General features: G+C 38.8%; 1 long non-coding RNA gene across 1 annotated transcript in view; it reads left to right on the top strand.

The window, feature by feature from the left end:
• The window catches only part of LOC120789605, a 46,120-nt gene that overhangs the window by 22,729 nt on the left and 7,984 nt on the right, over positions 1 to 15,407 (top strand). The window lies entirely within an intron of this gene.

Raw genomic sequence — 15,407 nt, forward strand, 5'->3', positions numbered from 1 at the left:
CTCAGCAGAAATCGAGAATCATCAGACAAGGATATGTTACTCTAGTCTTTAACCGTCCGCTTTTTGGGGAGACCACTGCAGCCTCCAATTGCTGTTCTTGGCTGACAGGAGTTGAACCTGACATGGTCTTTTGCTGTAGCCTATCCACCTCAAGGTTCAACATGTTGTGCATTCTGAGTTGCTTTTCTGCACACCACAGTGGTGAAGAGTGGTTATCTGAGTTACTGTAGCCTTTCTGTCAGCTCAAACCAATCTGGCCATTCTCTTCTGACCTCTCTCATCAACAAATTGTTTCCGTCCGCTGAACTGCCACTCACTGGATGTTTTTTGACCTGTATCTGAATGATTTTATGCATTGCTGCTGTCACATAATTGGCTGATCAGGTCATCGCTAAAAATGCAGGTAGACCAGTGTTCCTAATAAAGTGCTCAGTGATTGTATCTATAAAAATTACAATACTGGACCAACAAGAGTAAACTTTTTTTGACACCACTGTCAATAAAGTGCTCAGTGATTGTATCTATAAAAATTACAATACTGGACCAACAAGAGTAAACTTTTTTTGACACCACTGTCATTCATTGTCAAACACTGGAATATTCATGCTCCCCTTATCAATCTGCTTTACTACCATTTTGCTTTGCTGGAGGGGTGGACCAACTCTTAGGCCTTGCTGGCCACCTCTTAACCCCAGCTCCAGTGTATGTCAGGCTGCTCCAGGACCCGCCAGGCACTTCCAACAGCCCACCACGTGGGTCTGATAAGAAGGGCTCACCAACGATGCAGAATCAAGAGTCCTACTGAGCGGCCAAATGAGCCGGGCATGGAGACGGATGAACAGACAAATGGCTGCTGGCTAGCTGGTGGGCAGGGGCAATGCAGGGCTGTAGAGGAGACCCAGGGGCCATGGGGGCTAGTTAAAAAAGGGTTGAGGCAACTGAGGTCTGGTGCCATTCAAAAAAAGGGGGGGGGGGGTTACAAGGAAGTTACAGAAAGATCGATGGAGATGTATGGAACAATATGACATCATCTGGGGATATTTCAGGAGTTGAAAGGAGTAAATGTTGGCATGGAAACTGGGGCTCGGGGGGGAGGGGTCCTCATTAACCCATTGTTTACCCTTCAAATGTTGTTTAATAGTTTTAGCTAAGGCATCTTTCAATACAGAAACCTCTGGCTTTGGAAGACTTTTATGCTATGTCACATCTTGACATGGGTAGTTACAATTATTCACTGGAGGATTACATTGTCATAATCTAGTGATGTACGGTGCTTACTTTGAAAGTTGACCAGAAATCTGTTTGTAATATCTGTATCAATACTGTACAATAAAATAACTGTACCTCTGCTGATATACTTTAATTTTTTGTAAAATAAATGTTTTAATCATTAGAAAAAAGACATTTTAAATTTTATGCCAAACCCAACTTATAAATGGTACCCACACAAAGACAAATACCCACATTTCTTGCATGTGTGTCTCTTTGCTCTAGGGGACAGTTTCTTTGAGAGAGCAAATAAAGGGACTTCATTGCATCAGATAATATCTGAAGATTTGTCAGCTACACATTCATGCTTCGAATCTCCTGTTTTATCACATCCCAAAGGTGTTTTGTTGGAGTTAGATCTAGTGACTGGGGAGGTCAATGAAGTATAATGTACTCATTCTCATGTTCATGAAACCAGTTTGAAATGACTTTTGCTTTGTATGGAAAGAATGGTGCATTATCATACTGGAAGTAGCCATTAGAAGATAAAATTGTTTAAATTGTGGCCATAAAGGGATGCACATGGTAAGCAACAATACTCAGATAGGCTGTGGTATTCAAACAATGATTGATGGGTATTAGGCAACCCAAAGTGTTCCAAGAAAACAGTCCCCACATTATTACACCACCACCACCAGGCTGGAGTGTTGACACAAGCCAGGTTGGGTCCATGGATTCATGTTGTTGACGCCAAATTCTTACACTACCATCTGCGTACGTCAGCAGAAATCCAGATTCATCTGGCTTCGTTTTTCCAGTCTTCAACTGTCCAGTTTTGGTGAGCCTGTGCCCACTGCAGCCTAAGATTTCTGTTCTTGGCTGACAGGCGTGGAACCTGACATGGTCTCCTGCTGTTGTAGCCCATCTTCCTCAAGATGCAGAAAAGCATTTCTGCTCAACACTGTTTTAAAGATTGGTTATTTGAGTGACTGTAGCCCTTCTGTCAGCTCAAAGTATGGCCATTCACCTCTGACCTCTCTCATCAACAAGGTGTTTCCATCTGCAGAAAAGCTGCTCACTGGATGTTTTTTATTTTTATTTTTGCACCATTCTGAGTAAACTCTAGAGACTGTTGTGTTTGAAAACCCCAGGAGATCAGCAGTTTCAGAAATACTCAGACTAGCCTGTCTGCCACGGTCAAAGAATGAGATCACATATTTTTCCCTATTCTGATGTTTAATGAAAAAATTAACTTAAGCTCTCGAACTGTATCTGCATAATTTTATGCATTGCACTGCAAATTAAGCAGGTTTAGAGGTGTTCTTAATAAAGTTAGTGTACACAAGCAGGGGTTGGCTGTGGCTCAGGTGGGAAAGTGGGTCATCCACTAACCGGAAGGCCAGTGCTTCGATCTCCGTTCCCTCCAGTCCGCATGTCAAAGTGTCCTTGGTCAAGATACTGAACCCCAAATTGCTGCACCCCATTTAGCATTTACAATTTTACTTAATATCCATGACCTAAATATGGACAATTTTGGGTTTATTTTTTAGTTTTTTTAGTTTATTTTTCAGATGTCACCAGGCCCGAGTCTTTTCCAGAATTATCAGATTATGTTCCACTTTTGGGAGGGTTGTTTTTCATTTAACTACCTTCCCACTCCTTCCCATCCAACAGGCTCTACCTGTCTCACAAACAAAAGCCGCGGCTAGGTATCCATCTCACAATTATTTTAAGTCTAGCCAGGATTCATTTGCTGCTTGGCCTGCTGTCTTTTGCAGTTTGCCTGAGTGACAGCTTGATTTCTAAATAACAGACCTGATGCCAGCTATTCGTTAATACAGAGGCTAAAGGACATCTTTGGTTGTCAGTATTCTCTGTATATAAAGGATCTTTGTAGCCACCTTAGTGTACAAGTTGACGTTAAAATCCCAAAAGTACACTGTAATGGAACAAGAGTCAACGTTTGACTCTAAGAATGACATGGCATGACAAAAACCTAAGTTAGATGTTAAAAATAATATGGAAGAATGAAATAACAATAATGGAGAAGTTGGTGCTCCAATTGAAGGCACAGCCTATTCATATATCCTGAATACATTGAGATTTATTCATTACAAATAAGCACAGCATTTCAGTTTCTCTGCTTTCTTCAGAGTTTGTTGTTGCCAGCTGTTAGAAGCTTGACCCTTGGCATGCAACAGCATAAAGACATTTATTTTAATTTAAACCTAGTCCATTTCTGACAATAGGTAAGTGCAGCATATTTCATATGAATAAATACATACACACCCCAGTAAGGGCTCATAAAGATGGCAATATGCAAAAAACATTGCACATTAAGTACACAGTTTATGGAATTTTACCCTTGCCACATACAGTATGAAAAATGAGGCCCATGCATGAATTTACAATTCAGATAGGTTTCCTTAGGGATGCCCATTTAACATGCATTGATATAATATATTTGTTGTCTTTACTGCTCACCACTGCCATTGAACATCATTAAGTAATACACACTCACTGGTGGAGGGAAAACTCATGTTTATCATCATTTATTTGGCAAGAAGTCGTTAGCCAGGGCCTTGGGTCAATTTGTTGTGAACAGGGTGTGGTGTATTGCCACCACCACTTGTGTTTCAGCCTACTCTGTTTCTCCTGTGATCATCTATCATATCAGTCTTACATACTAAGGACCAAGGAAGAGGAATATCACTAGCAACATATTTAGAGAGGGGGGTATATCTGAGATGGTTTTAGATGGTGGACAGAACGTCTGTACACATGTTTATGTGTTTTGTGTGCAGCGGTGTTTATACATCTGCCTGACAAACATGCATACTTGGAGCTCATTTATACGTCTCTTGGAAACCATAGACTGAGTAGCCATATTGGTTCAGGGAGTGACATGTCCATACTGAGTGGATCCTTCCTGCCTGCTGTGAAGGATTATGAGAGTCATTTTCTTGGGTCTTGAGTAGAGCTCTACATGGAACTCAACAATCATATATCTCCCTGTTGGTTGCAAAAAACAACCATCAATCATGTTTTGGGGAAAGAGGGAAATGAGGAATTGTTATAAAAGTATCCTTGAATATTTTTCCTGTTTTCAGGCTTTTTTTGTCTTCTTTATTTGTTTTGTTTTAGTCCTACAATTATACTTATATTATTTTTGGCTGGACTGCAAAAGTAGGGGCAGCTGTACAAATATGAATGTCCATGACTGACTGAGGGCTGTTATACTTTTGGTCTTTGCTCTTTCAAAATGAATTGGCAGAAACAGTCTTTATTACATAATAGGGGGGGTGTTTACAGGCAGTATTGCCAATTTAGCACCTTTGTTGCTAGATTTATCAACTCTTCAGACCCCTTTAGCGACTTTTTTTCAAAAAAGCACCTAGTGACAAATCTAGCGACTTTTTGGACAAACCTTAGCTTTCTTTAGAAAATAATCGCCAGTATCTTCATTGGTTGGTCTTTCTTTAAATTGATTGCACAGCAGCTGACACAGACGATAATGAGCTTCTGACTTTCTCTCTGAGTGATCATTTTACAAGTAAATATAACTAAAATCATAGCACAGCTGTTGTCTTTAACTTATGTGTATTGTGATTTTGTCAGATGATGTCGCTGTTCTAAAATCAGGATTTTAGCAGTGCAGAGCAGCAGCTTGGAAATGGCGTGGAAGTGACTGTTGGGTAACATGTAATCTTAATTTTTTTGCGTTTCAGTCACTATTTCATACTTGTTCGGTTGTCTGGCAACAGAAACGGAAAAACATGTAAATGAGAACAGCTTTTAATTGGGAATTTGGCTGTATTAAAATACTGTATATGTGAGCACAGAGAGCAGGAGAGAAGCAAACAGATGAAGGGATGAAACTGGCTCACACTACGCAGAATGCAAATATGACGTGATGATGTCTGTTCATGCCAGTGGAAAATGGAATGACAGATAAGAACAAATACACTCTAAGGGAAATAATGTGAACTAATATTTTTGTTTTGTATAGAGAAACTGCTCATTTGCTTATGTTAGATTATGATTATTGAGGTTAGCAAGCCAAACACAAGGCAAACTCTAGAGTCTAACACTGCTTTGGAGCAAACAAGTCAAAAAAAGGCTCTTTTTACCCTTTTGTTTTGTCACAGGGACAGTTTAGAAAATAATGTCTGACTCTGGATAATGGTGAGACTCATTTGAAATGGCACTGCATGTTCAATAACATTTATTTCCCTCTCTACACTACATTTTACACCACTTGTGTTGATAATTGAATTAGACATGTAAGACTATCATGATGCTGCAATTAGAGATTACTTAATTTCCTTTCATCAGAGGGCTCTTTAATTTAAGCAGCCAACTTTCATTATGATCTGTTAATCCATAATATGTTTGGTAGCCACACATTGCATTATAAATTGCATTTTTACCCCTTATATATGATTAGATGGGGTGCAAAACAGAAAAAAGGGGCACTTTTTACCCTCATACATCAAATAATGCTTGTAAGTTAATTATTCTTAAGGGAATAGTTCAAAATTTTGTGCTTATTCTCCTAATTGCTCAGATTCAGAGGAAAAGATTGATACAACTCTCATGTCTAAATATGACGCCACCTACAGCAGCTGTTTATCTTAATTTAAAAGAGAAATAACTTGGGAATAAGAAATAGTCACAATACCCCCATAATATCAGTATGTGTTGTTTTTACACTTTGGTTTTTGTATGGATTAAACAAATGAGACATAACATGTTAATTAGTGAGCTTAGAGGTAGTAGTAGATGGATTTTCTTATGTTTGGACAGAGCCAGGTAGCTTTTTTCCCCCTTACCAGTCTTTTGAATCTAAACCTTGGCAAGAATAAACATAATTCAAAATAAACATTTATTAATTTTTTGTTTGTTTATGATTAAAGTATTAAAGTTTTCAGAACCATAATAAGGATATTTACATCAGAAAACCTTTTCTCTTTACAGATTTAAGTACTTTTAAAACCTTTCACAGTATGTACTCCAGGCAAGATCTATATGTCTTTCTTCACACACATACAAACACACCACTTTCTTTTTCTTTTGTTCCTCCTGTCATCCCCCTCTTCTTTTCCCCTTCCCTCCCTCTCTTCCTTTCCTTGCCCACCACACAGCTTCTCTCATAGTGGGTAATGTGAATGGACTCACTCTCCCGGGTGTTGCAGCCCCCTCTCTAGCCTCGCAGGCAAATTTACGGCAGCCACTCAGATGGGAGAAGCACACATGGAGTCTACAGAAGTCTGCAGGGGCAAAGAACAGAACGATGTGAAAGGATGATGATGGGTTTCGTCTTGAACTTCGAGGATTGTATTGCCTGCTACATGTAGAGCAGAGCAGAGCATAGAGCAGGCTGCTTGGCTAAGGCAGAACGGTCTTGACGGTGCTTTGTTTTGAATCCACAAGGACTTGTCATATGCCTCAAATCGTTTGCTCTCACTACGCTACAGATTCATGCTCCACCATGAACAGAGACAGGGCACTGCTGTCTACTACTGAGGGTGTGTGTGTGTCTATGTCACAGCACAAGATGTGCATTCAATTTATGTATGTTGGCATATTTGTAGTGCACATGTGTGTTTGCTGTGTGTGTGATGGGAACATAAACACCAACATCCAATGGTGCTGTTGCCTTCTTCACTGTCAATCTGTATTTGTTCAGTTTCCTTTCATGGGGCTGACTTAGCTCTCTAAATTAAATAACACGGTAAACATCCATTGACAAATAAAAACATCCAAATTAATAACCCTTTACTATTTTCAGTCGTTTCATTTCACCATGATTTCTTACATAGGAAGCAGATAGTTTATCCCCTAAGTATATTTACCTAACATAGACAGGGTATGTTCCAATAATGTAGCAATGCTGTGAGGATAGCTTGTGCACTAATTGATTTTCATCTTATTTCTTGTTAGTATGAACTTTCTGACACTCATTGACATCTATGTGGGAAATGTAATCCCTACTTTAAAAAAGGAATCATAAATATTATGTCACCCTGGCCTCCTCTAAAAAGTAAACCCATTAGCTGCAATCAGGTCATTTTACAATTTGAGACTTATGCTGTCACATTCACAAAACTATAAAAACCTAATGTACTATTTTTGACTCAGTGTGTGCATAATTTTGCCTGCAAGTGTGTCTACATCTGGGAGTTTGGATGGCAGGCTGTGTGCATGGACAATACTGTGTGAGCATGTATATGTGCATATAGAATGTATGTGTATGTGTGTTGTATTAAAAATCAAGAACTCAGGATGCAGCCGGAACAAAATAGGTAAGTTCTCATAGCTTCTAATTGCTAGAGCATGGTCACAGCATTTCATGCTACATTAGTCTGGTTTTGAAACCTAATCTGCCTCTATTAATGTTTTATGCTTAATTTCATGTAGTTGAGGACTGGTTGATGCTGCTTGGGCACCAGAATTACTACCTGACAGCATTGGATGGCACGGGGTGGCATGAGTGAGTGAGCATTGTGCTGTTTTGAACCTGAATGAACAGTTTGATTCTTCGTCCTTCAATACATGAGTGATGTAAAAATATTTTTACAGTTTTTTAATGTATGTGTGCTGTTTAAGATACAGTACATCAATTAAATATGTGTCAGTGGTAAGGAAATAATACTGCTGTGTGAGGTGCTTCTTGTTTCATCTACTTTGACAGCAAACTTAAATAGATAATGACTGAATTTCCAAGGTAACAGTCCAAAAAATAAAGACCATCATATTTCAGTTAGTACAGTCCACTGTATCATTTCTTAAATGATACAATGGACAGTATCATTAACAAAGGCCATGGTTGGTGATAATTGATGCCAAAATTGGTATTCATATTGCCTGAAACTGTCACATGAACTCCACATTTCCTATTTAATTTTTTCTTGGTTGTTTTTGTAGCATCAGTTCGACAGCTCTAGCAAAATCACGTTAAAGTTAAAAACCAAGTATAACGAGGAAGAGCAGAACACCACAAGATGGCAAAAAAAAAAAAAAAAAAATCCTAAATAACAAATTACAGCTTGATGGGAAATTCCTTGAAACACACACAATGAAACACATTTACCCTTCATGCCTTAAAGTTTAAGTCGCTACTGTCACTCTATACTGAGGTAGTGTGGTGCAGTGCTGCATAATAAATTACTTGCATTTCCCTGGCACAAAGTACTAATCAAGGCTGTCCTCTAACTCAGGTCTAATTGTCCACATCCAGCTGATTAGGCATAGGAGGCATTTTTACCAAACACTTAATGAGATCATTGATTTAAGAAATGATACAGTGGACTATACTAACTCAAATATGATTGGGTGGGCATTCAATAGCATCCGGGGGATGGTGTTGTTGATGCTGCAGTTCTAATTGTAAGTAATTTACTGTGAAGCTTATCCCGAGCAGCAGTTGTGGGGGGAGCACCCATAATGTGCTTTGTGCTTGTTATGTATCGATGTGGGGGGTGTGGGGGGTGAGTGTGTGGGGTGGTGGGGGTGCTAGATTTGTCAGATTACATACAAAGGTTCATGTCTATAATTATTAGAAAATTAATGGAAAATTGAATTTGCCATTAATTTTGGTTGTCAGTTTCTAGCTATATTTAAAGTCATGCAAGAGAAAAACTCCAAGACACACCAAATCCCAACTCAGACAAAGATGATTTCAGTGAAGCAATATAAAAGATTTGTGGTAATATACCCTCTCAAACAATACAGATAAAAGTATCTATTATTAACTTAGTCATTGCTCAGTATGTTTTATCACATACCTAGCTACACTGCACCCATAAGTGGAAATTTTTCCTCTCTTTTTCAAATATCCCTAGTTCATGTAATGGAAGGCACATAATAAAGAAACACATAAAACACTTAGTGCAGTCATAGATAATATTCAGTTGTATTTTTATTTGAAGTGACAATCTCAAAGATTTCAGTCCTGGTCGATTTTGTGACTCCAAATCGACAGGACTGAATGGCGGTAACAGCAAATGCAGGTCACAGAAGTCTGGCGGCAGCAATACAAACTTTTGTTTTAATATAGAAGTCAGGTAATTATAATATTATTTTAATTATAATATTATTGCCTGACTTAATAAAGAAGTCAGGGAATAAAAATAGGCAATGACAGCTCACTGTGGTTGCTCTTTCTTGTTTGATTACTCACCGAAATATTTGGAACTCATCCCCTGTCCAAAAATGACGAAAATGACCATTGTCTTGTTTTGTAGATGCATTTTTGATGAACAGTAGCGGTAACTACCAAGCTCACTGACAAACACACTGCATTTTCTGAGACTACTTCATAGTAAAAGTCAACTCGTGTTTCGCCAGTTAAGTTCTTATAATGTGACGCTGCAGCAGTAGGAAATGTTCGGTTTGTATTACCCGCAATCTCGAATTACATTAGCAGTAATTTAATACAGCATTTTTTCTGGGTGTGTTTCCACAGACACCCAGGTCATAATACTGCAAATATATAAATATTGCAATACTTTCATCAGTGGACCATAGGCTCCAGCACCATTGTGTGACCTCATTTAGCGATAGATAGTGACTTAACAGACATTTATTGTATGAAAATCTTCGAGATTGCCACTTTAAGTATACAGCATAATGCATTCAAATGTTACAGAAACATCCTGCGAATGGCCTTCTTGTTGGATACCTTTGGATATTAAAATTCTCTCTGCTCATGCCATCAGCTTTAAGGCTGTTTAATGACTTGCAACTGTTCTTAATGTGGACCCACAGGTATCATCCCCATACTCGAACACCAGGCTATCAACTCATCACTCCACTCATCAGTTCTCAGCCATGTTTTGTAGTGATCCCTCTACTGTAAACCTGAAAAACCTGAGTAAGTGGAAGTGCTGCTTCCAAAGACTATCAGATGTGTTAGTTTCTGTTATTTACTGGAACTAAAAAAACATTCCTCATCTGCACTCCTTACTGTGCCATTGTATCATATATTTACTTTGTCTCAAGCATCTCTTGCTTCTCACTTCCATGCAGCCAAAAAAAAAAGTCTTATTATTTTTTCAGTCACTCTCCAGGAAAAATTGTCACCTCTCTGTTACCTCTGGGTTTGCCCTCACTCCAGGCCCTAGCTTTTTTCCAGGCTGCATTACTCCATTTAAACTTCAATCCTATTTATGGCCTATCCTATCCCCCTCCCTGCCTGTGGCTATCAAACTATTCATCCAGCCAACTTCATGTCGCCCAGCCCTGCCATAAAAAGCCTCTTTTGGGATATGTGTGCTGCAGATGTGTGTTTGCACGTGTGGTTCAGATGAAAGGTGTGTTTGCGTGTGTTTGTAGTAGAGATGAATGAGTGTGCATACTTTTAAGTCTGTATAGTTGCACACTCCCATTGTTTTTTTGTGTATGGTATGTGTATGATAACGGTTTGTATGTGTATGTGTATATATTTGTGGTGGTAGAAATGAAGAAATTAGTTAGTTAGGTTTTGTGTCCCTAACTTTGCATATAGTACCTGCTCATTCAGATGTGTATGTGCATGGTCAGACTTGAATAGTTGCTTCGTAAACCTGCTTCCTCTTCGACTTTACAGCAGGTGGCTTTTTGTGTTCCTCCGTTTTGACAGACACAAACAATGCTAATTTTGCAATGATGAAAAGCTGAACATGCTTGAGTGGCAATATTTGAATACATGTCTCATAACTGCATGTGTTGTCAGACAGGCAGACAGTCCATGAAAAAAGATCATACATGGCATGGTATCACCAATTATCATCCCCTTTTAAGGAAAGCTACCCCACTGTCAGCCGACTTGTTTCAGCAATGCATCAAGTAAACGTTAGACATGAGGCAATAGACAAATTGTTTTAGAGTAGACACCTTACAGGGATCAGATAGAGGAAGAAATAATGGTTGCAGACCAAGATAGATAGAAGAGATTGACAAGGAAAGATACAGTACATTGACAGAAAAAGAGGCTAAGAGAAAGCAACACAGAGAACGCTTGAACATGAGCTGTCAACTCATGGTTTAACAGATTTTCCCCTTTGACTTCCTCCCTCATCCCAATTTGTGCCCTGGTGGAACCTCCTGGATCAGCAGAAAGGGGAAGTACGAAAAGATGCAGGATAAAAGATATGCCCATCACTGTCCTCTTCTCCACTGTTTTTGTTGTTGCTAGTTGTTGTTTCATCCTTGTCTTTTACAAGGTGTCTCCCACCAATCTATTCTGGAGGATGCTCTTAATAGGCTGCTGCAGCGATGTTTCAGGCAAGGCTCTTTGGTGTGCTGGAGTCAAGGAGTAAGACAGGCAGGATGAGGGATAATGTGAGACAGATCGACAACCTCAAGAAGGCATTAGGCAAATGGCATCATTAAAAAGTGCAGTTACCTGGGCCAGGCTTCATGTGGCATCAGATGAGAGAAGAAGAGTGAGAGGGAGAAAGGGGGAAACACATAGGGGCTTTGCGCCCCCAGCTTTGCTGCTCTGGTCATTTTGATCTTCTTGCTCTTCTTCTTCAGTTTTAATATCCTTCACTAGTTGACTTTCAGGCTTGCACATGAGACAGAGTCCAAAGAAGAGGTGCTCTGTGATGCTGTGTTTGCATGTGTGTCTGTATGTGAATGTGCGTGCGTTTTGTGATGAAATGCAGATATTGTATTGACAGAGATTAAAAAATTTAAATAAACATCTTAAGGTGCTACAAAGAGATATAAAGCTTTATAGGCTCACATATTGGATGCTCATGTTGGATGAGGAAGCCAACAACCATGACTTTTGACGGATGACCAAAGTTATCATTTTTACTATAACTTAGTTTTAAATCTGATTCATTAAGAGACTGATTGCTACAAGGGCTCTAACAATACAATCAAAGACAACTGCTCTGGTGTGTGCCTGTAAGTATGTGTAAGTTGGATTTGTGTATGTAATTTGTGTGTGCATGTGTTCTAGGCATGTATGACTGTCCTCTGATGCTGCTCTTTGTAAATGGCATCAAAGACAGCCAAGGAGAAAAGGGAATGTGAAATCATTTGACTGCAGAGATTACTGCTGGGGTGCTGCTGGCAGCTAGTGACACACACACACACACACACACGTACACACACACAGACACATTTGTACTTCTATTTTTGTGAGGACACTCTTTGACATAATGCATTCCCTAGCCCCTTACCCATACCTAAAATATCACAACTGAATGCCTAATCCCAACCCTTACCCTAACCTAAACCTAGTCTTAACCTCTTAACCCTGAAACAGCCCTTTGAAGTTGTATCAGAGAAGGAGGACAAAATGTCCAAAATGTCCTCTCTCCGGTGTATAACTGGCTCTCACAAAGCTAGAAGTACAAGTACACACACACACACACACACACACACACACACACACACACACACACACAGTATTTTATGTTCAAGACACTGTGTTATTGAAATATTATCTCTCTAACTCAGTTTTCGTTACTGGTCCACAATATACAGTGTAGTAGCTCAGGTGTAGAAACACCAGATTTTACATAAAAAGGCCTACTGTAACACAGAGCAACTTTTTTTTCTCTCAAATCTCCACTTGCACTATGTAGTGTGACATGATTCCTGTTATGAACTGCACCTCTGGTTACTTCCAGTCAACCTGCTGTCAACTCTACACTAACTTTAACTCATCTTACCTTCGCCTCCACCTTATAGTTAGTTCACTTTTCACAGTTAATTTTTTACACATTGTTAATAGTATTTTCCGTTTGTTATTGTATGTAGTGTTTTTGGCATTTTTTATAATTTTTATAATCACCTGTGTCTTAGATAAATGTTTGCGTTGTTAGCCAGTCAATCAGTGTAGCACCAACACTGATTTTCACAGCTTTAACATTGGGTCGCTGTGGGTCTTTCTTACACTTGGTGCTTGGAAGAGCTGCCAAAACTGAAGGTGACTGACATACACTGTCTTGCGAAAGCAAGCAGTAAATCTCAAGAGGTTTAAATTGTATGTGTCCAGCTATATCTTCAATTACAAATGTGAGTAACGTTAACGTAACTTAAAAATTCATCAAAATTGTTCCATTGACTTTGGCTACCATGGACAAATTAGTCTTGGTGGCTTACAGTTGAATCTTTGATCTAATGTTATACTCACGTTATTTTGTGTCTGGACAGTTTCGACAAAGACTAGCTATCACGGGAAGTCAGATTGAGAGCTTGTTGCTACAGGTCGATGAAGAAGAAGCAGCAATCACTATCCCTAGAGTTCACCTTACTCTCGAACTGCTTCTCATTCTTCTTCGACATGTAGCATGCCATGCCATTTTGCCATGAAAATTGGTAAAGACATTCATAGTGCCCAGAGGATGCATCTTAATGACTTCGGTAATCCCCTGACTTTTCCTCTAGTGCCACAAGCAGGTCAGATTGTTTACTTACCCTGTGAAATTTCTCAGCATCTATTACGTGGAATGGTACAAAATTTGGTACAATTATATACCCCTCAGAATGAATTTTATAACTTGGTGATTTCTTAACTTTACATCAAATGCCATCATCAAGTCAAAATTTCAACTTGTCAAATACTTTGGTTTGTGACTGAATACCAGCAAAACTAATGCCAAAACTAAGGACATCATTGTCTGTTCTACTACAAATGTACTAACCTGCTAAACTAAGATTGTGATAATGGTATACCTGCTTAACATCAACATTTTAGCATTTTCATTATGAGCCTGTTAGTATGCTTACATCAGCATTTATGAATGGCATAGTAGCAGATGATAATATCACTACAGATAAATCAAAAGAATACTCAGGATGGAAAAAGATTAGATAGATAACAACCGATGAATTTATTGTAAATAACAAAATTACCACATTGTACTCCTTATTAGCTGTTATTCACTTGTTATAGTGTAAGGTTAACATAGGTGTCATAAGTTACCCATACTGATGTTGTGTGTGCACAATTCTCTCCTTGTGTGGATGTGTGTATGTGTGTATCTGAGTCACTTCCAGAGGTCTACACCTTCAGGTTAAACTATTTTCTCATTCCAAACACAAATTGGATTCCAGCACTTAGTGTAGTCCAGGACGGCAGAAATGTTTCCCTCATGATTGTCACAGACCGTCAACTTGCTTGTTCCCGGGTGCAATAGACCAATGAATGAATAATGAAATAAATAAAATCGATGCTTTGCACATGTTTCAAATCCATAAACCTATCTAATCGGCTCGGCAGAGAAATGGAGGGCAGTTGAGGCCTCACTTTCTCAGCGTTTCACCATTATGTAAATTGATGCCAATCAAACTGCCACCATGCAATAGAGTGTTGATTAGCTAGGCAGCTTTGAATCAGCCATAAAAAGAGTAATATAAATTGGTTTATTCAGCCTGGTATAATTTAGCCCAGTGAACTTCATATGACTCTGAATTCACACTGTGTTATACACATGACCATTATGGTAACCATCAATGTTCAACTGAAATTTATCTTTCATCTTTGATGTTATTAATGGATTTGATACAAATTCAACTGTACTTGTGACTTACACATTAGTCAACGTCTGTGTAACAAAAATGTCCCCTGGCGCTTTTGGGCATGAGTAATAAGATCCATAAATATTCACATATGAGGTGTATGCTGGGACCTTTCACTGATTAGTGAAAGGATGTCATTTTTTTATTTGATTTTTGATTGTAAAGTGCAGGTTTCATACGGAGTGAGATTTCGGTGTGATGTGAAAGTGTCACTGCCATCATGTGCAGCTAGCAGTTAAAATGATTTGAATTTCCTAAAAATTATCTTGTATGACGTTTTAAAATTACTTTTCTTTTTAAAATGGATACCCCTAGAGGTATCCAGTCATGTATAGTATATAGAGTAGTTGCAGTGACTTCTTCTGCTACCCCAAGAGGATAGAACTGAATTTAAATTCATCTGTGTTGTTGAGAACATTGAATTCTCCCATTAGAAAAGTTCATAGCAATGTATCTGTCCATACACAGTGGCCCAGCTACTCAGAATAATCCACAGATGTTACAGTTGCAATTTTTAGGTTCAATTTTTTTATACTGAAGGTAAAAAATACTCAAAATTGTTGACAATGAACTATACCTGAATGACTTGGCACCTCTAGGAACATGTGGCAGGGTATATTTTCCTGGAGGTTTGGTGAACTGATCCTTTAATAAGTAAAGCGACAGGTAATGCAAAA

Source organism: Xiphias gladius, chromosome 5, assembly GCF_016859285.1.
Source record: "Xiphias gladius isolate SHS-SW01 ecotype Sanya breed wild chromosome 5, ASM1685928v1, whole genome shotgun sequence".
Classification (NCBI taxonomy): Eukaryota; Metazoa; Chordata; class Actinopteri; order Istiophoriformes; family Xiphiidae; genus Xiphias; species Xiphias gladius.